This window comes from Globicephala melas, chromosome 14 (genome assembly GCF_963455315.2).
Source record: "Globicephala melas chromosome 14, mGloMel1.2, whole genome shotgun sequence".
In the NCBI taxonomy this organism is placed as follows: Eukaryota; Metazoa; Chordata; class Mammalia; order Artiodactyla; family Delphinidae; genus Globicephala; species Globicephala melas.
Window position 1 is genome coordinate 22,218,004 of NC_083327.1, and position 23,707 is coordinate 22,241,710.

General features: G+C 45.0%; 1 protein-coding gene across 25 annotated transcripts in view; it reads left to right on the forward strand.

Moving 5' to 3' along the window:
* ANKRD6 (ankyrin repeat domain 6) overlaps positions 1-23,707 on the forward strand; it is a 260,264-nt gene that overhangs the window by 43,381 nt on the left and 193,176 nt on the right. Inside the window, exon 1 of one of the 25 annotated variants that reach the window (XM_060283452.2) lies at positions 3,354-3,490. The exons of the other annotated variants lie outside the window; for them this stretch is intronic. The gene's annotated coding sequence lies outside the window, so the exon portion shown is untranslated. Of the gene's footprint in view, positions 1-3,353; positions 3,491-23,707 lie in introns of those variants that run through there. 25 annotated transcript variants of the gene reach the window in all.

A 23,707-nucleotide genomic window follows, 5' to 3' on the forward strand; every position in this document is an offset into this window, starting at 1 on the left:
TTTTTGTGATTGCGCCCCTCCTACTGTCTCACTGTGGCTTCTCCTTTGTCTTTGGATGTGGGGTATCTGTTTTGGTGAGTTTCAGTGTCTTCCTGTCGATGATTGTTCAGCAGTTAGTTGTGATTCTGGTGCTCTCGCAAGAGGGAGTGAGCGCACGTCCTTTTACTCTGCCATCTTGAACCAATCTTTGTCGTGTACATCTTTCTGCATAGAGGTTTTTTCATAATTAAAATTATTTCCTGGGACTTCCCTGGCAGTCCAGTGGTTAAGACTCCACACTCCCAACGCATGGGGGACAGGTTCAATCCCTGGTTGGGGACGATCCTGCATGTGGCATGGCGTGGCCAAAAAAAAAAGAAGAATTATTTCCTTAGTGATAGAGTCCTAGAAATAGAATTAGAGTATCAAAACAGTCAAATTATTTTTCAGAATTACTGATTTACATTCCCATTAATAATCAAGTGAAATTTATTAACAAATCAATTTGATTTACTATAGTCTTTTATATCCTTTGGGGTGTGTTGAAACAGTTCAGTACTTCCCTCTTTTGAAGACTGAACCTTTCCAGGGAAGTAAAGTGAGGTTTGTATCACTTGGGATGCAAGACCCCCCTCCTCCTTAGATTCTTCTTTTCCTCTGAGAAAAACCTGCTTAAAGGGCATTGTACCATCACAGACTTGCCCACACAGCTTCTGTGCTGGTTTCTCACCAGCAGATGTGTGCATTGGTCTCTGTTTATACTCTTAGGTCATTGTCTGTCTGAAATCTAACTATCCCAAAAGATCAGCCTTCCAAATTGGCTATTTCTGTTCTATTCTGAGATTCTCTCAAAAAGACTCATGTCCTCTGCATTCTGCTAGACTCTAAATGTTGGCAGCATATCTAATGTAACAGTAACAAAAACCCCACAATCATGGTGACATGCTGGGCATATGGGTGCATGAAGGAGCTGGATCAGGAGTGATGGGTCCTGCCTCAGTGAGAGAAGAGTTTGTTAACAAGCTTTGTATTGTTTCCTTCATTTTAAAAGTGAGTGTGTGGGAGGGAGACGCAAGAGGGAAGAGATATGGGAACATATGTATATGTATAACTGATTCACTTTGTTATAAAGCAGAAACTAACACACCATTGTAAAGCAATTATACCCCAATAAAGATGTTAAAAAAAAAAAAAGTGAGTGTGAGTACATGTTATTCACTCAACCAGATAGTGAGCGTCAAGGAACAAGGACTCACCTTAATTAGTTTTGTATTGTCTACCCCGAAGGGTGCCTTGCATAATTAATTGATGCTGAATAACCATTGATATAATTTTTTTGAAAATGCCCCACTCACTAGTTACTTAAAAACCTTTACTTTTGACATCGGGGGAAAAAAAGCAAAGTTATGCATAGTTTAAACACTACAGAGGCACATATGTGGAAAGTGTGAGTCTCCTATGTTCCTGTCCCACAAAGATGAGCAATCATGGTCTGCAATTGAGGACATGTTTCTCCAAATTTTCTCCCTAGTGTTTAAAAAATATAGTGATGCTTTACCTCACTAACAATAAGTGAAATACAGAGTAAACAAAAATGAGATTTTTTCCCCCTATCAAGTTCTCAAAGGTAAGGCGAAACATAACAGACAGACCTGATTATGTTCATGTTGGTGGACATGTAGGGAAATGGTACTCCTGTAAGATGTGGGTGGGAGTTGAAATCTATCTAGAGGGTAATTTGTCAGTAATTACCAAAATTTTGTCTACACATATCTTGTGCATTTTCTCTGCTGACTTTAGAGAAGTAAGAATGTTGAGAGCTGTCTTATAATAATGTCGTTAGGTGATGCGCTGGTGCTGGTGGTGGTGTCTCTACTATATGAGGAGGCTTGGTGAAGTCTCATCTGAGTCTGCTTTGTACCCAGAACACAGTGCCGGGGGGCAGTGTGGGTCAAAGCAATTCTCATGATTCTTTCACAAGGTAGGCAGAGATATAAGCTTCCCTGGGGAGGAAAGATTTTTTACCATTGCTCTTCTCAAGGTGGAAACAATCGGAGGTCCGCTCAGTCCCTGCAGACACTTTCTGAAGGCATTCCCTAGAACTCCCTCCTTTCCTCTGCTTCTAAGTTCTAAGGTAGCAGAGAGATTCTGCCCTATGACGTATTCATAAGATTCAATTGACCGTAAAGCACTTTGTAAATGTAACTGCTATAAGTGACCTAAATTATATCAGCAGCTTTTTGAGAAATGGAGAGAGGAAGGAAAAGGAATGTAAGGAAATGGGATCCAGGGAGCCAACCTTGCCATTTTCAAACTATAACAAATGGGTCATGGATCTACAGTTTGTAATTTCAGAAATGACTAATGCTTGGACTGTTTTTGAGCATCTTAAGAGTGGCTTCATTCCAAGAGAAATCAATCTCTGTACATTACACAGATTATGCCACTTTTTAAATCCATATTTTAATTTCATCATCATCCTGTTTCCAGCTCGAAAGATCCTGAGAACCCGTACTCAGGGTGGTCTTCTTACATCAGATGCTAAGGAAGTGTCCCTGTAGGCAGCTGGCCACCAGCCGAGCCTCAGAAGGAGCCTCTGCCCAGCACCTCTCGTACAGGGGGCGGGGCTCCAAGGGCCCTTTGGGAAAGCAGCCTTGGCGCTGACTCTCGACAGCCAGAGCTTTTCATTGTTAGAAAATTCATCAGCCCTTTCTGCTGCCGTCTGGAGCCCCCAGAATAAATCTACTGTGTGTGCCCTTCCTGTACTGAGGATGGCCATTCCCCACCCCGACCCTGCCCAAATCATTTCTTCCTCGTAGGAGAAGATTCTTCTTTGTAGAATAGTATGTGGACCATCTAATCCTCCCCATCCGCCCTTGTCCTTAGTGCTGTCTTTTTATAACGAATCCTAAAATTGTTACGTTTGTTCACTTGTTTCTGACACCCACGTCTCTCCATTGTCTCCTATTAACTTGGTCTCTCCATTGTCTCCTACTGACTTGTAAGCAAACTAAAACCCCAGAGCAGTTGCTTTTGAGCCTAAGTGAATGATGGAACCTCTGTTTCTCTGAACCGTCTTTTTCCTTTCAGCTCATTTTTTTTTCAAGCCAGACAGACCTCTCTTGGAATTCTGATTCTGTGGGTCTTATCTACAGCATTCATCTCTCCCAGCGTGAAGTCCTCAGATAATTTGAAAAGCCTGTGATGTATTTACCCAGGCTCAGGGCTCCCAAGAGGGTGACAAATCCGTCATAACGAGTTTGCCAAATGCCTGCTGGCAGCCAGTGGCTTCAAGGCTCCTTGGAGAGAGAGAAGGACAAAACCCAGCGCCTGGCTGCACGGAGGGGCCCAGGTCGCGGGAGCTTTGGTTTGACTATTGACATGTAAATGTCAGAGGGGCCTGAGGCGGATCCCCGCAGACCCTCCCGCCATCCCTCCAACCACACAAAGCCCAGCCCTGAACGGCTGCAGGCTTTACCCTGTGAGGCGCTGGGTGTCCTGACTGCAAGAGGTAAGTCCTGAATCAGCTCTGCTGTAAAACTGTTCTGTTTGGGATGGTGATTGTGGACTGGAAACTTCTCCGAGCCACATGCAGTGGGAGTGGTCCCTTTGGATGTCGACAGAGACTCTGTGAAGGTTTTTTAAATGAAAAAGAATACTATTAAGTGATGATTAATTTGATTTGGTGTAAGAAAATAAACAATCACATTTGCCCGCCTGTATGTGCGTAGACAAGATTTGATGCTAGATAAGTTTCAAAATACTTTCTGAATTTTACCTGAAATTTCTGTAGCATTATTTTCGGCTTTGTGTTTCTGTAGTCCCTCAGGCACCCCCCTACCCCCTTTCCCTCTCTCAGTCTCTACCTCCCTTCCCTTCCGTCCTCCCTCCTTGTTCTTTTTTTTTTTTTTTAAATAAATTTATTTATTTATTTTTGGCTGCATTGGGTCTTCGTTGCTGCACGCGGGCTTTCTCTAGTTATGGTGAGTGGGGGCTACTCTTTGTTGCGGTGCGTGGGCTTCTCATTGCAGTGGCTTCTCGTTGCGGAGCGTGGGCTCTAGGCGCACGGGCTTCAGTAGTTGTGGCATGCGGGCTCAATAGTTGTGGCTCGCGGGCTCAATAGTTGTGGCTCACGGGCTCTAGAGCACAGGCTCTGTAGTTGTGGCGCACGGGCTTAGTTGCTCCACGGCATGGGGGATCTTCCCGGACTAGGGCTTGCACCCGTGTCCCCTGCATCGGCAGGCAGATTCTTAACCACTTCTGCCACCAGGGAAGTTCCCTCCTTGTTCTTGTAGGGATGGTAAATTGTGTGACTCATAAAAGGAGTATCACAATGTGCTTTACAAATTAGAGAAGTGAAGGAAAAATTATACACCATTAGAATTACATGAATAAACCACTACTAAAGACTGGAGGAGCTGAGGCTGTTTTTTTCTCTCTCTCTCTGAAATTTCAGGGGAAAAGTTTATGTAGCTATAGTGTCCTAAATTTAGCATGTGAATTATGTGTGCTGGATTGCATGTGCACCCTTTGCCAAATCATATATGCATTGACCTCCCCCACCCTTCAGAGCCGTTCCTTAGAGATATCTGAGATGCTCTCTCCCGGGCTTTTGTCCTCAGCAAGTCCCCCAGTACAACGAGATTCACAGCTCTCACACTGTGCATTTTTTCAGTTGACAGTGTCATGCTTTGGACTGATTTTGTTACAAGTCCTTTAAGAACTAGCGAGAAGTTACTGAAAATATAAACTTAGATTTCACATTCATAATGAGTGCTAGGTTGAATTTGAGAATCTTGATTTTAAAAAATCTCAGCTGAAAGGTTTTATTTGGTAAAAGTTATCCCACGTAGGACTCACTTCCCTGACTGCTTGCAGAGATGGTGCTTTGAAGGAAAACATTGTTTTAATAAAATGTAAATGTTTCCAGATCTCTTTCTCTCTCTGGTACAGATATTCTTTGAAATATGAGTTCTGTACACAATGCATCCTGAGGACTTGAATATTGATAGGTGGTTGTTAGTTCAGACACTTTTGTTGCCCTCTCAGAGTAATTATAGTAATAGAATTATGCTTCTATACCAGAATACCCATAACGAGATTGAAAAAACAGTTCACACAATCAGGCTTAGATCCAGAAACCATAAATCCTATCAGTAAGTGTGAAGTCTATTCTTAATATTTAAGTGTCTCATGCTCTAATGAGCCTAATTAGGGGAGTTTGGTACAATGAAAAGAACACAAAACTAAGTGTTACGAGACATGGGATTCCGCTCTAGCTACTTAGGTGGCCTTGGGCAAAATGACCGACTTCTCTGCCCTCAGTGGTTCTCGACCACTGGGGGCACCAATGGTTGAGGACCCTGGAAACTAGAACCCTGCAGTGCCACCCGGTCCAGGGAAGAATTGGCCCACTCCAAATGCCAGTGGCTCCCACACTGAGAAACACCGAACCCGACGGTCCCTGAGGTTCTTTCTGCTCTGTTTCTCTCAAGTTCACAAGCGGAGCATTGAAAGCATCCAGAACGATGTTGAACTGTTACACTTAGTGTCTGTATCTCCCATCTGGCGTTAAATGCTGTGCTGCTGGGAGTGAAGTCAGACCCAGTCATACTGGGCCAGGACACTCGTGCCATGGCAGCTCCAATTCAGAGCTTCACTGCTGTGGGAGTTCCCTGCTGTAAGCACAGAAGAATACCGAGACTGTTCAGATGCAGGCCGGGAGCTGGGCCTGGGTGTTTTGGTTGGCTTTGGATTGTCCTTCATGTCCTCCTGTCCTTAAAGGGAAGAAGAGGGTTTATTGTGGCCACAGGCCTGGCCTCCAGGGCCTGGACAGCTGTCTCAGTGCACTGCCCGGCTGCTGGGCACTGTCACCTCTGTTGGGAAGGGGTCACCGTGGCGGCAGGTGCCGTCTGCATATCCTCCCGCTGCAGGTTGTCACAGGCCAGGCCAGAGGCCTTGATGAGGCAGAAAGGGATTCGGGCTGGAATAAAGATTCCTGGGGAGTCTGAGTTCTTAGATAGTTTGGTGTGATTAAAATTTTTATTTGACAGTCAAGTGCTGTTAAATCAAAGTCCCACAAGAAAGCTTCTCTCAGGCTTATCTGCGTGTAGAAAGCAATAGAAAGGTGAGTGACTAATCCTCACCAGCAATTGTCTGTGATGCTGTACACATATCCAATCTTAATAACGCACGTGTAAGATTACCTGGAACATATTTGTCAATTGATGTGTTGTTTTCAATTAAAAAAATAATTTTATTTAAAGAAAATTCAAATACATAGTACATAAAAATACCAGTAATTACTGCATTTTGATATATATCCTGCTGGTCTTTAAAATTTTACAAAAATGGGGTTACAGTATATGATGTTTTGTAACCTGCTTTGTTCACTTCACACTGTCTCATGAACATGTGTCTTATCACATAGATATTACATCATTTTACATGTCTCCTGGTGATCCATTGAGAGGACAGTGCCAAAGAGCAGAGACCCTAGAGTCGGACTCTGGGTCCATACGTCAGCCTTGCCTCTCATTAGCTGGGCAAGTTATTTAACTGCTGTGTGTCTCCATCTGCTCTTCTGTAAAATGGGGAGAATAGTAATACCCACTGCACTGGTCTGCTTTGAGAATTAAATGAGGAGATAGATGTTGAGTGCTTAGAATAGAGCCTTGCAAAAGGTAAACACTATCTGTGAGACAGCATCATCTCATCAGCATCAGCATCATTGACTGTACCATCTCTGCTAACCCCTCCCCTGGTATTCTTGCAACTGTATCCTTTCTGACCTGTAGAGTTACTACTTTTCATATCAGTTCCTAGAAGTGGAATTTCTGGGTCAGAGAGCAAACAGCGGTTAGAGGCTTTGGATACATATTGCTGAATTTCCTCCTTTCTCAGCACTCACTCCTACCAGCTTTTCTCAACTGAATTAAAAAATTCAGCTTGGCTTCCTTCTAATATCCTGTGTGCTCTGGGACCTCCCCCTTCCAATAATTGGGAATATAAACTCCTATAATATTGCTCTGGGGCAAGTATAATTAAGGAAATGAATTAGCCACAAAACGACTTCAATAAAGCATGCCACAGTCAAATAAAGAAAAAAGGTGGTTCACCTGCCACTTGGTATTTTCAGTGCTCCAACTTCTCTCCATTGATCAAGAATTGTTTAGGTATGGGATGACGCGATGTGGAACCCATAAGTGTAGTCCTCAAGCTCTCTTCCCCTCCAGCCAAATTTAACTTCTTGACATGCTGGAAGAAAAAAAAATTATCTTCAGCAACAGGATAGGAAATGTACGTGAAATTAGCCGTATAACTTGTAAAACATTAGGTTAGTCTCTTTATTCTGTGATATGTGAAAGTCACTCGCTTCATTGCATTTACTTTTACATTTACAGTGAAGAAATTGTTGCAACGATGGGATTCATAGTGTTTGCTCCTGGACCTGGGAGTGAGAGCTGTGGTCCACGTTCCTTGTTCAGCAGTCCTGTCCTGCGAGTTGCTCGGTGATAACTCAGTTCTCCCATCCTCAGGTGACCGAGAACCCTCTGCACAGCGTGCTGTGACCTGGCCTGGCCTTTACGTGTATCAGTGCAGCATTGCTAGATGAAGGCTGCTTCTCTGTTGATCTCAGCAATCCAGCCACCTGCATTTGATGATAAACACGAATGCAAATGTGAACATTTAAACCATATGACCCAACACAGTTATGAGGGAGACATCCAGATGATTCCGAAGATGTTCAGTATAGATTCGCATTAGCGTTACCAAACGCAAGTTCGTGTGCCCGATGCACAGTGAGGCCAAACAAACCAAATGTCGGAGTTTAGAGCAGAGAAAGGTTTTTGTTTTTGTTTTTGTTTTAGATTTATTTTTAACATCTTTATTGGAGTATAATTGCTTTAAAATGGTGTGTTAGTTTCTGCTTCATAACAAAGTGAATCAGCTATACGTATACCTATATCCCCATAGAGAGAAAGGTTTATTGCAGGCCCGAGCAAGGACAGCTGGGTGTGGCGGGTGGGCAGGGGAGGGCTCAGGCTGAAAATATCCTGAGCTCCCTAAAGGGTTTCAGCAAAGCTGTTTTAAAAGCCAGGTGAGGGAGCGGGGGTTGCAGGGTATGTATGTGATCAGCTTGTGCAGAATTCTCTGATTGGTCGATGTTGAGGTGACTGGGTGATTAACAGTACCCTTAGGCGCCCTGTACGTAGGTCTTGGAGCTCATGATCATCAAGTAGTTAATTTCTTCCGTTTGGTGGTGGTTTTATCATCTGTAAAACAACTCCGGAAGTGTGCATCAGATACTATTATCTAGGTACTTCAGAGAGGAGCTACAGCAAAGGATATGGCGGAGGGGTCTGTCCTGGGGAGGCCCCAGAGGGTCCTGCTTGGTTATATTAGGAGCACAAAATGTGAAAATTCTCATCAAGAATTCTCAGGCCTCTGAAAATACGTCTTAAAACCCCAGAACTGTGCTCAGGAAAGGCTGACTGTTTGCAGACACTGTCCAAGGTACTTTTGATAATTATTGGCATTCCAAAAAGGAAGGTAAATTATATTTTTATTATTTCTTTGGATTGAATACTTGATTCACTTTTGCTCAAGAATAGTGCCTTTCAGACTTTTGATTGTGACCCATTAAAAGAAATATATTTTACATAGTCACTGGCTATGTACCTACACGTATAAACACATACAAGTGAAACAGTTGTTTCCCAAAATACACGCAGCACACTCTATTTCCAGTTCTGTTTCATTCTTTGAAATGCTGCTTATGACCCACTAACTTATTTTCATGACCCACAAATAGGCCTGCACGACCTGCAGTTTGGAAGCTCTGCTCCAGAGGTGGCGTGGTGGATAACTTTAGTGGGGCCTTTGTCACGGTGGAAGCCCGTTGCCTTCCTCTGGATGCCGAGCCCCGGGCGTCACGTCTGGCGGGTCTTGGGGCCACGGGCCTGGGCAGGCAGTGAAGGTGGAGCCCACGTGCTGGCTGCCTGGGAACTTGAACAGCTTCGCTTTTGAGAGCGTCCATCCTTCCCTGGACTCTCTGCTTTAGCTGACAGCAGCTCCGTCTGAGAGGGAAGGTTTAAACAAAGACAATAATTCAATTTGAGTGCCCGTGAATCATGTCTTTGTCTCTGCTCTTGATAGAACAGAAGGAAGTTGTTCATTATTAAGGATGCCAGCTGCCCGTGGAATGATAGGTCTGTAGTCAGGGCTGGCTCACTGTCAAGCAGGTAGAGAAGCTGGCTCCCCAGTTGGTGTGTTTTGAAGGGGTGCAGAAAGGATTTTCCTAAAGATGTCTCCTCATTCCCTTCTGCCTAAAATTTTATTTTTAGAAGTTCATCCTTTTCAATCTTATAAGCTTTTTGGTTTCCCAGCTCAAAATAAAAAATATCCTTGAGGAAAGAGAATACCTTAAGATTACGTCAGATAACATGTAGTGGGGATTTGGACAGCCACTGAGAGCAAGGCGAGGGCTGCAGCGGCAGGTGGGGTGCCTGGAGGGCCGTGAGCAGGAACAGGGGGGCTGCAGGCTGGTGGAAGTTTCTAAATCTAATGGCATTTTGAAAGCTGTTTGAGAGTGTGGTGCTCTTTAAATTTTTTTTTTTTTTTTTTTTTTTTGCGGTACGCGGGCCTCTCACTGTTGTGGCCTCTCCCGTTGCGGAGCGCAGGCTCCGGACGCGCAGGCTCAGCGGCCATGGCTCACGGGCTCAGCCGCTCCGCGGCATGTGGGACCTTCCCGGACCGGGGCACGAACGAGTGTCCCCTGCATCGGCAGGCAGACTCTCAACCACTGCGCCACCAGGGAAGCCCATCTTTAAATATTTTTATGAGAATTTTATGAAGACCTGGTGTCTTGGGGTGGACTTGAGTAGGGCTTAGAGGTGAGAGAGCTGATCCAAATGATGAAGGATGAGGGATGAGGGGACGCACCAAAAGTGACCAGAGCTCTTAGGATCACTTGCCACTCAGGGTTTACGTGGCCTGTATAACAGCAGAACCCGGGGCACACGATGGGTTCGTGTTCTCATTTAACAAATGTATTGTCTGCAGACATGACTGAAGTATGCCACCCAAGGTTCACATTTTATTTTGTCCAGTGCCTTCCAAGCACCTTGCACGTATTTAGACATTTTCCCTTAATTGTAGCTTTCTGCTTGGTCAGATCACCACAATTCGATTGCACGCCAGTTTGTTTTTCCAGTTGTTGGTTATGATAGAATTTAGAGATAGAAAAAGATCTTAGTGATCACCTGGGTCAATGTTTTTCAAGCTGTGGTTATCAGCCCATTCCTGGGTCATTAAATCAGCCACACGGGAGTTACTGACAGAGACTGTGGGTTGAATGGGTGAGAACCCTGTAAATATTTATCTTCCCCACCAGCATTGTGTAGCGCACAGGTACCTCGTGATGAGTAGCAACATACACAATACATTTCATGGGATACAGATATATTCATGCTTTTGTTTGACAAATATCAATTGTCAATTAAGCACCTGTTGTTTATAGGTACTGTGGGGAGGGGCAGGGGGTACAAAGGTGAGGAAGACATGGACCCCGCCCTCGAGATGCTCGGGTAGGGGCGACGGGCACAAAAGGTTATCGTGACACAGTGCGGTGGCTGCAGTGATGAGGACACGTAATTCCCTCCTCACCTCACCCGGGAGAACGCTCTCCCTGGGACGCCCCGCTTTGGAAAAGCACGGGCTGGCCGGTTTCAGTGAACACAGCCGAGGAGAAGCTCCAGGTACACCTGTGAGAGGACAGAAACTCCACCCTCAGGTTCAGAGAACTAGATGAGGGAAGGCTTCTGATGAGCGGTGATAGCTCGGCTTGGCCTGCACAGTGGATTGAATGCTGGCCCCCAAAATCTACGTCCATTCCCTAAATCCCTGGAGCCTGTGAACGTTCCCTAATTTGGAAAAAGGGTTGAGGAACACCGCAGCTGGACGAGGCGTGGAAGGGATCCTGCCCAGAGCTTCCAGAGGGAGCGCAGGCCTCCAGACCCTTGGGAGAATGAATTGCAGCTGTTTTAAGTCACCAACTTTGTGGCAGTCTGTTATGGCAGCCCTAGCAAACTAAGCCTGGGTTTCCATAGGCAGGGACTACAGGAGGGAGGGTGTTTCTGGAGAGAGTACAGGGGCGGGAGGCAAAGCCCTGCATAGGGAGAGAGTGGGCCATGTGGCCGCAGCAGGGATTTTGTAAAAGGGAGTAACAGGAGAGAGGGCTGCAAAGCTGGTATCTGACTCCTGGCCTTTGTGGTGGTTTGAGTGATGCCCTGTTTATAAAGGATTATTTGATGGTTCATTGTACTGCCTCTCAGGTAATGGCTCCTAACGCCGGGTGACCAGGCGAAAAATACAGGGTGAGGTTTGTTTGTTCCTTGGCTGGCTCCACTCTTGTGTGGACACGTGGAAAGCGCAGACACTCTCCGCTGTCTGGCCACTGCCCGCTGGAGAGGGCAGCCCCTCCACTAGAGGGCCGCTTTAGTCACTCGCCTCGTCTTATTATTTTTTTTGGTTTTGCTTTTTTGGGTTTTTTTTTGCGGTACGCGGGCCTCTCGCTGCTGTGGCCTCTCCCGTTGCGGAGCACAGCCTCCGGACGCGCAGGCTCAGTGGCCGTGGCTCACAGGCCTAGCCCGCTCCGCGGCATGTGGGATCCTCCGGGACTGGGGCACGAACCCGTGTCCCCTGCATCGGCAGGCGTACTCTCAACCACTGCGCCACCAGGGAAGCCCCCACCTTGTCTTATTCTTGAACTTGTATTTCTCACTGCGTTTTCCTAAAAAGATATATTTTTATGGCGTTTTATCTCCTTGAAATTATCAATTAACGTTAACTCACTCCTGTGATGTGTAGTGAGCATCTTTAAACCAGATGAAGAAAATCATGTTCCTCAATGTGAAACTAGTCCATGCTCCTTTCAGGGATGCAGGAGTTCAGGTTCTAGAACAGACCCTCCCCACATCATGCTCCTTCTTCTAGAACTAGACCATTTGATACCTGTTTGTTTTCTTTAGTGAGATATAATTTAGGTGTGAGTACATTTTGGGGTCAAACTAAATTTTATTTCTTCGGCATGAGACGTAGCAGCTAAAGGTCTTGTGTCTCTTCAGCTGTCTGTCTGACGGGCACGATATCTCCTTCTATGTTCACTTTCCCCGTCCCCCAAATTTTACGTACTCTCATGTTTTATGGCTTTAATGATCAGTTTCTATTACAAAAATAATTCAGGCTTGTTATAAAAATGTCAAATGGTAGGTTTGAATATATTGCTCCTTAGTACTTTAGCTGGCTGCAAAACCCACTCCCCACTTTGCTATGGTTTGTGTCCCCCCCCCAAATTCATATGAGGAAATCGAATGTCCAATGTGATGGTCTTTGGAGGTGGGGGCTTTGGGAGGTGACTAGGGCATGAGGATGGAGCCCTCATGAATGTAATTAGTGCCCTTATGAAAGAGGCCCCAGAGAGTGCCCTTGTCCCTCCCACCATGTGAGGACACAGTGAAAAGGCACCATCTATGAAACAGAAAGCAAGCCCTCACCAGACACTGAATCGGCTGGCACCTTGATCCTGGACTTCCCAGCCTCCAGAATTGTGAGCCATTTCTGTTCTTTATAAGCTACCTAGTCTGCAGTATTTTGTTATAGCAGCCCAGATGGACTAAGACACACTTCTGTACCCTTATTAGTTTCCTGAGGCTGCTGTAACAAATTACTACAAACCGGGTGGCATAAAACAACAGAAATTTACTCTCTCACAACCCTGGAAGCCAGGAGTCCAGCATCCAGGTGGTGGCTGGGCAGGCTCCCTCCAGAGGCTCTAGGGCAGATTCTGTTCTTGACTCTTGCAGCTACCGGGGGTGAAGATATTTCTTGGCTTGAGGCCCCATCACTCCAGTCTTTGCTTCTGTCTTCACATCACTGGTTCCTCTTTGTGTCTGTGTATGTCTGTGTCCCAAAACGCCCTCTGCCTCTCTCTTATAAGGATACATGTGATTGCATTCAGGGCCTCCAAAAGTAATATCCACTCTTTTGCCAGGTAAGGTCATACCCACAGGTTCCCAGTCTTAGGGCATGGACGTAACTTTTGGGGGGCCACCGTTCAACCCACTAACCATTGTTAAAGGAAGGATTATTAAATTGACACATGTTAAAATGGTAAGAAAGACTTTATTCAGGAATATCGTGACAGGTGTCGACTACTGCTGTAGGGGAGAGAGATTGGGCTCAGCCCCGAATATGACAAGTACAGGTGGGGATTTATAGCCAAGGAGCAGGTTGGAGGGGTGGAGGGAAAATTACTAAGAGGAGACCTCAAGGGTAGGAAGAATTCTTGCTAAACGAACAGGATTCTTGCTGAAGGCCAGATGGTGGGGGATGAGGAATTTGATCAGATATTGAGGGTGATCAGGTATTAAGAGTGGGAGGTATTAAGGGTACTAAACTGACATAGCGGGATTCTAGCTAAAACTGGGCTCTGCAGGCCTGGCACGGATGGGGGCCAATGTGAGTTTGGTTAGGAGAGTGTCTTTGTCACAATTCTCTTAAGCAGTATTTCCCAGACTCAGAAAGACCATAAAAGCCAACCCAAACTATATCAACAACCGAGCTTATGCCGATGGGGGAACTTCTGGAGAGCTCCATGCTGCAGCTGCCTAATTGGCAAAGTGGCTCCTTGCAGGGTTCTCTCTCGTCTCCTGCAGTCAATCTCTCTTGCCTCTCCAGACGCCCTAGCAGCGTGGGCATGCCGTCTTCTTTAGCAGAACCAGTTTACAGGTCACTCTGCTCCCCAACTCTCCCCCCACCCCTGCCCCACGCCTTAGAACGCAGCACCTGCCCCTCCCTGAATGTTATTGTTTGTATTCAACCCAGGAGGGCTGATGTTAGGAAACTCACTGTGACATCAGAGAGAAGTTTAGATAAATCACCACGTGGGAAGAGGAGATGATTGCCGGTTTGGGGCCCACCCTGGAAACATCTGGCAGCTGAAAAGAAGCCCGGTGGTCATTCTAAGGATCTGAAGGACCTGATTTGGCAGGAACCCTGTGGCCTGGGGGTGGGAACTGGGTGGGTCTAACTTCAAGACTCTGTGTCGGTGGGAGGAGGGTGTGGGAGGGTCTTTTCCATAGCAGGGAGGAGGGGTCTGCCTTCAAAATGACCTGATCCCTCTAGGGAGGACCAGGGCAGAACCAGGTCCAGATCTGTTAATGGACTCACATCTGAGCAGGTAGTTGCCAGCCTGTCTCCTGCCGTGGAGACAGGTAATAAATAAATAAAGGGATTTACAGGCAGGAAATAAATGGAATCGGCTTGACGACTCTGTAAGTAGCTCCTGCTGGTGCTTCAGGGAATGGGAGGCCCTGCTTTCACGGTATTTTCCAGTTCCCTTCTTCAGGCTTATCTCTCTACCACAGGATGAGACAATAGTGCTTTTTTGCTTGTCAAACTGAAACTCTCTCCTAGAGCTTTGCAGGAATCCAGTATGCTAATTATATCGAATTTGGCTTACGTTTATTTCACCCCAGCCCTGCGCTGTGGGCTCTCTAGGACACTTTTTCTTTATCTTGTTTAACCTTTTACTGCCTTCAAGTCATAGGTATTATCTCCATTTTTTGGAGTGAAGAAACTGAGGCTCAGAAAGTTTTTGACCTGTCCAGGTTCTCACGTCTAGTGATGGTGGAGTCAGGATTGGAACCCGGGGCTACCACTCCAGACCAGCGTGTGTGCGCGCTCGGGTGCAACCCCAAGGACCCCCATTAAAGGTGGGACAGACTCCCGGAGCTAATTGGGGGCTGCCTTAGGTCTTCAGGACATCGTACTGAGCCTGTTGAAAATGAAAACTCTGGAGTTATCCTTCTCCAGGTCTCAGGAACACTGAAGAGAAGGATTATTAGCAAGTGGGTTTTTGTGATTGTTGTTGTTTTAATATTTATTTATTTATTTGGCTGCGCCGTAGGGGAGCTGCGGCACGTGGAATCTTCCATTGCAACATGCGGGATCTAGTTCCCTGACCTGGGATCGAACCGGGTCCCCTGCATTGGGAGCTCGGGAGTATTAACCACTGGACCACCGGGGAAGTCCCTTGTTTTGTTTTTTTGTAAGTCCTTAGGAGTCTCATTTGGGAAGACAATGGTTGAATGAATAACAGCAGAATTCTGTGTAGAAAGGGGTGTGTGGGGGGTTATCTAGAGTACTTAGAAGGTAAGGTTCTGTTGGCATGATTAAGGGTTGTCAGAGGGCAGAGTGAATCACCAGCCAGGATCCTGTTTGTAACAATCTTGCAGGACGCTAACTGAAGTCAGTGTGTGAACTGGAGATGTGGGCAGGAGATGATGTGAAGCCTGGTGCCCGTCTGCACTCAGGCCCAGGAAATCTGTCTCTTCCCCACCCTTTGCCCTTTAGAGGAATGTGCCCTGGGGAAATTTAAACTTTAAATCCCAATGTTTTTTTTATCAAGTGACAACAAACTTACTAAGTTTCAGAATTTGAGAATTTATGAGGTCTGGAAGTAAGAAGTTTGTCCCAACATCTAAGTGTAAATTCTAGCAGTTATTGTTTGATAGACAATACTGATGAAAAATTAAAGTTGTTTTTACTTCTCACTTTGCAGCAGACAGAGCTTCTACCGCAAGCACAGTGCCCCTGCTGTGGATGATTTCGCAGCTTCCTTTATTCTGTTTTGGTGTAAATTCTAACTTGTCAGAGATGCTTTCTTTTACAAAAGAAAATGAAGTTTCAGATTAATTTTCCTTACTAGGTGGGTTTAATCTGAGGTGATTTTGAATGGATTCGATTCTCCCGAATGACAAAAAAAGAAACAAATTGTTGCTGGTACCAGCTGGTAATTTAGGATATTTAAAATTGAATTACAACCTTTAAACCACGTTTAGTTTTTGCTTGTTTTTTATTTGGCATACTTTTGTTTTTTTGTCTCCTGCTTTATGGCTTTTGTAAACAGAGGGTTCTAATGGCCTCCTCCTTGTCTAGTAAGTTCCTGCTCTGCAGAAACACTGGACTCACTGCCCAGACCTTGTTTGCTTTTTTCCTTTTTCTGTTTCTCATTTTCAGATTTGTAGGAAGGCTATGAGAAATGGTATGTAGGACTAAACGCTGCTTTTCTATGACATTAGTGAAATCTTTGAAAAGTGTTCTTTTGTCAAAATTCTTTTTTTTTTTTTTTTTTAATCACTCCTGCAAACCTTATCTTCCTAAGTGTAGTACTAACAAATAACAGTGGATGCATTTCTCTCTCTCCCTGTCTTTGGAGCTATTTTTAAAATAGCTTTATTGAGGTATAACTCACATACCATAACACATCCATATATATTTTAGTAAATTTCTACAGTTGTACAGCCGTCACCACAGTGCAGTTTTAGGACATTTTCATCACTCATCATCGTTAGCTTGTGCCCATTTGCAATCAGTTCTAACCCCTGCCTTTAGCTCCAGGCAACCATCGGTCTTCTTTCTGCCTCTATACATTTGCCTTTTCTAAACATTCCGTATAAACAGAATCATATAGTATTTGTTTTTTTGTGTTTGGCTACTTTCATTCAGCTTCTTTTTTTTAGGTTCATCTGTGAAGTATGTATCAGTATTTGTTCCAGAGCTATTTAAAAACCCCAACTTTCTATTGTGGCAATGAAAAAGCTAGAGAGACTAGTACAAGTCACCCACACGTGCCTCACTCCCAGATTCAATAATTAGGGACTTACAGTCAATCTTGTTTCATGTGCTGGCCCCCTCTGCTTTTCTCTCCCACCCTCTTGGATTATTTTGAAGCCAATCCCAGATGTTCTATCACTTACTTTTTGTAAATAGTTTAGTATATGCATGTATGTTTATCTCCTGCTTTTCTAGAGCTAAGGAGTTAAATATCTTTAGAAAACGTGGGTTCTTGGGTAGTGGAGACGATAAAAGAGCTAAATTGGTAATTTAGCTAAGATATAACACTCCTGCTGTGTTCAGGGTTCTCCATGTGGCAATCTAGGGTGTGATGTATAAATCTGGTGTGTCTACCAGGTCTGCAGTATATAATTACAATACTTAACTCAGACATCTGTCTATAAGGATAACAGATTTCCCTTCTAATATTTTTATTTTAAAGTTCTATTTATTTATTTATTTTTGGCTGCGTTGGGTCTTCGTTGCTGCACGCGGCCTTTCTCTACTTGGGGCGAGCGGAGGTCACTCTTCGTTGTGGTGCGCGGGCTTCTCATTGCGGTGGCTTCTCTTGTTCCAGAGCACGGGCTCTAGAGCGCAGGCTCAGTAGTTGTGGCTCACGGGCTTATTTGCTCCACGGCATGTGGGATCTTCCCGGACTAGGGCGCGATCCCATGACCCCTGCATTGGCAGGCGGATTCTTAACCACTGCGCCACTAGGGAAGCCCCTGGCTACACTGGCTTGGACAACCTGGAGGAAATGCCCAAGGTCCCCTTCCCATCTGTGCCTCCTTCAGTTTAGCCTGGCTTCCTTTTCACATCTGTTCCTGCACCCTCCTTGATTCCTCAGGCCTCCAGCATCAAGGCTGCATTCCAAGTGGGGGACACAGTGTGATCCGAATGCTCCTTTTCCAGGTTGCCTTCTCTTTCCAGGATACATAAATCCTACCGACAACATCAAGACCTAGACCTGTCTAATCATTTTCTCTTATGGAAGCACCAGGCTAGTTCCTACGTATTTCCAGTGTTTTGCCCTTTAAGGAGCACATGCTTATAAAAACAGACGAAAACTTTCTTTCAGCCAAAAACGCCTCTTGGGTCTGCCCTCCACAGCCTAAACCTCGGGGCTCCATTTACGTCTGCATGCAAAAGGGAAAGGCCTTTGCACAAGAGCACACACACTGTCCATATGGGGTTGCTCGAACTCCTTCAGCTTAAACATTCTTTAGAAACACATTTTAGAAACACATTCCTTTGATGAGCTTGACAGGACTCCCAGCCCTGAGAAGGCCCTGCTTATTCAGAGCTCGGCCTTACCTCTTGTCTCTAAGCCACAGGCATCTCTCTCTGGAAGGAAACAGCATAACAAAACGCCTGTCAACGGTGTATCCTGCAGTGTCTTTGCATCAAAGCAAAGTACTTATTTCAGTGACTTGGGGAGGGGCTTTAGGGGTGACATCCACTTGGAGACACTTGAAAAAGTTTGTTTCTCACACTGGAGTGAATGGGCATTTATTTGTGTGTTCCCTGATATGGGGTGCTGTAATGAAGATTCTTCTTTTGCATTCCTTTTCATTGAAAAGGCTTCGTGGTGCTGAGTCTTTAATATGAGAAAGTTCTCTTCAAAAACGAAGCGTAGACTTGAATTGTGTAGTGCAGACAACATTATGCCCCAGCACACACCGACCCGTCCGATTTCTCTCCTCCTTTAATTTAATGGGTCTGGTTTGCAGGATAGATTTTCAGGTTCTCACCCTCGTTGGTTTTTGGCTGAAAGTTCTAGTTGGCCGCCACTGTACACAATTAGCACCATAACTTATAGCCCCTATATTCTCATTAACATTAAATTACACTTGCCCTAAAATTTCTGTTTATTCCATTTCCTCACTGGTTATTGGATGTTTGTAATTTTTTCTCGTGAGGTCTGCCACATTTCTTCACAGCAATAATGGGAATCATTACAATAGTAGAACTGGGATTTACACTGCCTATTTACTTGAAAAAAATTTTTTTGTTTACATATATATAGTCATTTAAAATAACATAACATTCCTATAATTAACATAACCATAATAAAAATAATCTATCTCAAGCAGAATAACCATTTCAACATCTCAATAGACATGAAAAGAAATAAATCCAGATTCCTGGCTACCAAGTTTACAGCCTAGTCTTATTTATTTTTTAGACCTGTCTGAGCCAATAAATAAATATTTTGAAAAAACAGCTTTTTAAAGCATATGTAGATTCAATCCTCGCATTCCTTACCTGACAGGACCCTTTTTGAGCTTTTGGCTGTTGTCAAGAAAATATAGCAATTAAATCCCATTAGGATAATAGCTACAGAAATGTAGGCCTTCACATTGTACTATTCTAAGCCTGGTATTTATATTAATTCACTTAATTAAAAACACAGAGATCTCAGCGTGGGGTATGACAAGAAAGCCTGCCAGTCTCTAGCTAACGGTCTGCCTCCTGGAAAATTTATTGCATTCAACACAGGGAGGGGTGCCGGTGGGGTGATCCTGACAGGACTTGGCTTGGCCCAGGCTCTGCTGCTGCTGCCCCTAGTTCTGTCTAACCCAGGCTGTAGCCCCTCCATCGCCCCCTCCCCAACCTCCCGCTGGTGCTGCAGGAGCCCCTCCACTCTCTCCAGTCGTCAGGCAGCAGAGTGCTGCAGTCCTTGCGGCCGGAATCTGGGGTAATCTGCAGAAGCCCTCTTGCCGACGTTAGTGATTGGGCTACACTACAGTGCCTGTCAGGCAGTGCCCAGCTTTTTGCGTTAGAACGGTGGGTGGATCTGCTGCCTTTTGGCTGCTGGGGCTCTCAAGGCAGGATTGGAAGGAGGACGAGGAAAGTGGGTCCCACTGCCTCTGAGTCATGTTCTCTGCCTGGTTAGGAAGCAGTGTGGATGGGCCCAGCGTCTAAGGAGGAGCCCCTCTCATGGGTGGAGAAGAGGACAGAAAGTAGGATCACATGAGCGCACATATTTACCTTACTCCTGCTGCGTCTCTAACAGCCCCTGGGATGTGGAAGGAGGGTTTCCTGTATGGAAGGAGGGTGCCCGGCACAGAGTGTGGGCTTCTGAGTCAGATGGAACCTGAATTTGGCTCCTACCACTGCACCCTACTACCTCTGCAAACGTGGGAAGCTACCTAATGCCTTAGGTTCTTCATTTATTTATTTCATTCAACAAATATTTGTTACGTGACTACTATGTGGCTGATCTAGCCTTGAACAAAACAATTCCTACCGTTGTGATGCTAGAGGGCGAAACACAGTAAACAAAATATCGTAAGTAGTGCTAAATGCTAAGACTGTAATTTTAAGCAAGGTAGTCGGAGAAGGCATCACCAGTGAGGTAACATCTGTGCAAACACCCGTAGGGGCTGAGGGGGAGGGCCATTTACATACTATATAGAGGAACAACAGTGCAAAGGTCCTGAGGCAGGGGTACCTCTTATGTTGGAAGAGTAGCAGGGAGGCCAGTGTAGAGTGGGGTAGAGTGGGCCAGCGGACTAGAGGATGCGATCAGAGAGGAAAGGGGGAGCAGATCCCAGACGGCTTTGCACAGACCTGCGCTTTTATTCTGGGCTGTATGGGAAGCCGTGTTCGGGGCTGGGGGAAAGGAGTTTGAAAATGTAGAAGAGTGACACGATCTGACTTGAGGTTTCATCACCTTGGCAGTTGTGATGAGAAACAGTCGTGGGGTGAGGGGAAGGGCTGGAACAGAAAGAACAGGCAAGAGGCTGTGCAGCGCACAGGTGAGATGGGATGGAGGCCTGGACCAGGATGGTGGTAGGAAAACGAGGCAAAGTGGTTACATTCTGGACCTCTTGATTAATATCCACCTGATGGAGTGGTTGTGAGGTTAAGTGAGATGCATACAGGGTCCTGGCATGTGGCGGGTCCTCAGTAAAGGCCAGCTGCTACTATTGTTATTGAGGGGCTTGTCGTCTTGCAGGACAGTCCTGACACACACAGGAAACAGGTCAGGGATTGTCCACCTGGCCAGCAGTAGCACCATTGGGACTGGAACTCAGAATCACTGGCTTTGAACCAAGTAGAATGCTTCCTGCCTTTCCCTTTAACTGCAGATCTAGATCACTGTGAAACCACAGCGGGGAAGTGCTTGATTAAATCACACATGGAAAAGAGCTGCTCCGTCACACTTCATGTGGTGTGAGCTTTGACAGTAAAGCATTGAGCCTGGTTTCCAGGCCCTGTGTGTCCACAGGCGGGTGCTGCAGCTCATCGGCCCGTTACATCTACTTGAGTTCAGCCTTTCGGTTTTGGTTTCCCCGGGCATCCTCCACCCCCTGCAGGCAGTGGGCCTGACCCTACCCTGGCACTATGTGGTTCTCCACTCCTTACCAGGCCTCTGTATTCTTGTTCACTCCAGGCCTTTGCTGCCCTTCACCCATGTTGAGAGATTGAGCTTTGGAAAGTAAACGGAAGAGGGTAAATTGCATTAGCATTTTTTAATAATTTAAAAGACATAGGATTTCTGTTGTGAATAAGTAAGGATTCAGTGCAGGAAACAAACCACTCTAAGTATCGATACTTTAAGCAGGAAGAGATGGGGATTAAGTGGTCACAGACTTACGGAAGGGAGAGAGCCCTGAGGAGCCGTAGGCTTGGCCCTGGGGTGATTCCCAGAAGTTTGAAGGACAGGCCTACCAGCAGGCTCCCAACTCAGAGGATGTTAACTGGGGCTGTGGATTCAAGAACCCACTCCCTGAAAAGGAAACCCTCCTGCACTGTTGGTGGGAATGTATATTGGTGCAGCCGCTGTGGAGAACAGTATGGAGGTTCCTTAAATAGCTAAAAATAGAGCTACCATATGATCTGGCAATCCTACTCCTGGCCATATATCCAGAGAAAACCATAATTTGAAAAGATACATGCACCCCAATATTCATTGCAGCACTGTTTACAATAGCCATGACATGGAAGCAACTTAAATGATGTGGTATACACACACACACACACACACACACACACACACACACACACAGTGGAATATTACTCAGCCATAAAAAAGAATGAAATAATGCCATTTGCAGCAACATGGATGGACCTAGAGATTATCATACTAAGTGAAGTAAGTCAAAGACAAATACCATATGATATCACTTACATGTGGACTCTAAAAAGATGATACAAATAAACTTATTTACAAACAGAAACAGACTCACAGACTTTAAAAACAAACTTATGGTCACCAAAGGGGAAAGGTATGGGGGAGGGATAAATTAGGAATTTGGGATTAGCAGGTACACACTACTATATATAAAATAGATAACCAACAAGGACCTACTGTATAGCACAGGGAACTATACTCAATATTTTGTAATAACCTATATGGGAAAAGAATCTGAAAAAGAATATATATGTATGTGTGTGTACATATGTATATATATACACACACATGTATGTGTATAACTGAATCACTTTGCTGTACACCTGAAACTAACACATTATAAATCAGTTATACTTCAATAAAATATAAATTAACTTAAAAAAATAGAACCCACTCCCTGCCTTTGTTTCAGGGATCAGGCAGCCTGAGTGGAGAGAGGCCTGCCACCACCAGGCAGGAGAATGGTCCTGGAAAGCGGCTACAGAAAAACCTCCCGTGTCCGCACCTTGCTCCCCAGTCTCCGCTGTACAGGCCAGGCCTCCTCTTGGCTTCCTAATTTGGCAGAGGTGCCTCTAGTTGGATCACATCCCAATCACTAGCTGCAGGTGTGGGATCTGCAAAGTGTAGTTTTTAGCTTTCTGGAAGCTAACCAGGAAGAGGATGAGGTGAGGTTAAACAAGCGACCCCCAGTCCCCGTGACCTCCCGCTTGTCTGCGGTGAGCATGGCAGGGCCCCTTCTTCTGGTCTTGTTAGCTTGGCCGGTGTTGAGAAGATCCCACCCACAACATAAAACTCTACGTTAAACACCAGATCCAACTGTCAGTATTTCCCAAGCTTATCTTTAGTACAGTGCTGTGTACTTTGTAATGGAGGAGCTCATAATTACACTGTGATGACCCTGTGATGTCTATAAAATAAACAAAGTGGGCCTCATCACTGACGGGCAGGTTTCGGTTTATTTATATTTGGAGAAAGTAATGAGTCTGGATTTCTGTTTATCACAAAATGTTTTTATGGTTCATGTCATTACATAAAAAGACTAGGCTAGTCACACTATTTATCTAAAATTACAGTATCAACATTTGGTATGAACAGAAATTTTAGCAGACTGTTTTCACTGTAAAAATGTGCAGGAGTGGGTGTCAGGTCCAGGTAAAGGTTAAGGAAAACATGAACTGGCATCGACACTGCTCTGACCAGTCTGATTTCTCTGGAGCCCAGAAATAGCCATTTCTTGCAGCTTTGTGTCAAGTACATTTTGTAAAAGTTAATCAAATTCCTCTAACCATTACCTGACAAAGCAACAGGGAATTAAGCTAGCCTAATTAGTTTGGGAACTAAATCAGACAGAACAAACAAAGCAAAGCACAGGGTAGGATAAATGGATTCCGGTGGCCTCATCTGAAGGATAAATTACTTTTGACATAATACTAAGTCCTGTCAGTCATAGGGTTCTTGAAAAGTGCCCTGGATGATAAAACCTGAAATTGGAAGATCGGTGTCTTTTTGAAAATTGGAGGTTGGGATAAAAAAATGAGTAAAATACATCTAATACTACTTTATATACACAAATGGATACTTTAAAATATATATAATAAATAACACTCTAAAGACATCTGTTTCCAAAACATACTATATTCCTTGGTAACCCTTTCAAATCACTCTCTTCTGTCGTTCAGGGACCATAACTGATGCTGCGTCATGGACTGATCCAGCTGCCAGTTTTTTGTTGTGCAGCCTGCACTTTCTTCTCCAACATTTGATTACGAAAATTTTCCTGCACACAGCAAAGCTGAAAGAATTTTACAGTGAACACCTGTGTACCCACCACCACCTAAATTCCACCATCAACATTTTATTAAAATTGCTTCATTACTTATCATTATAGGTGCTTTATCACTTACAGTC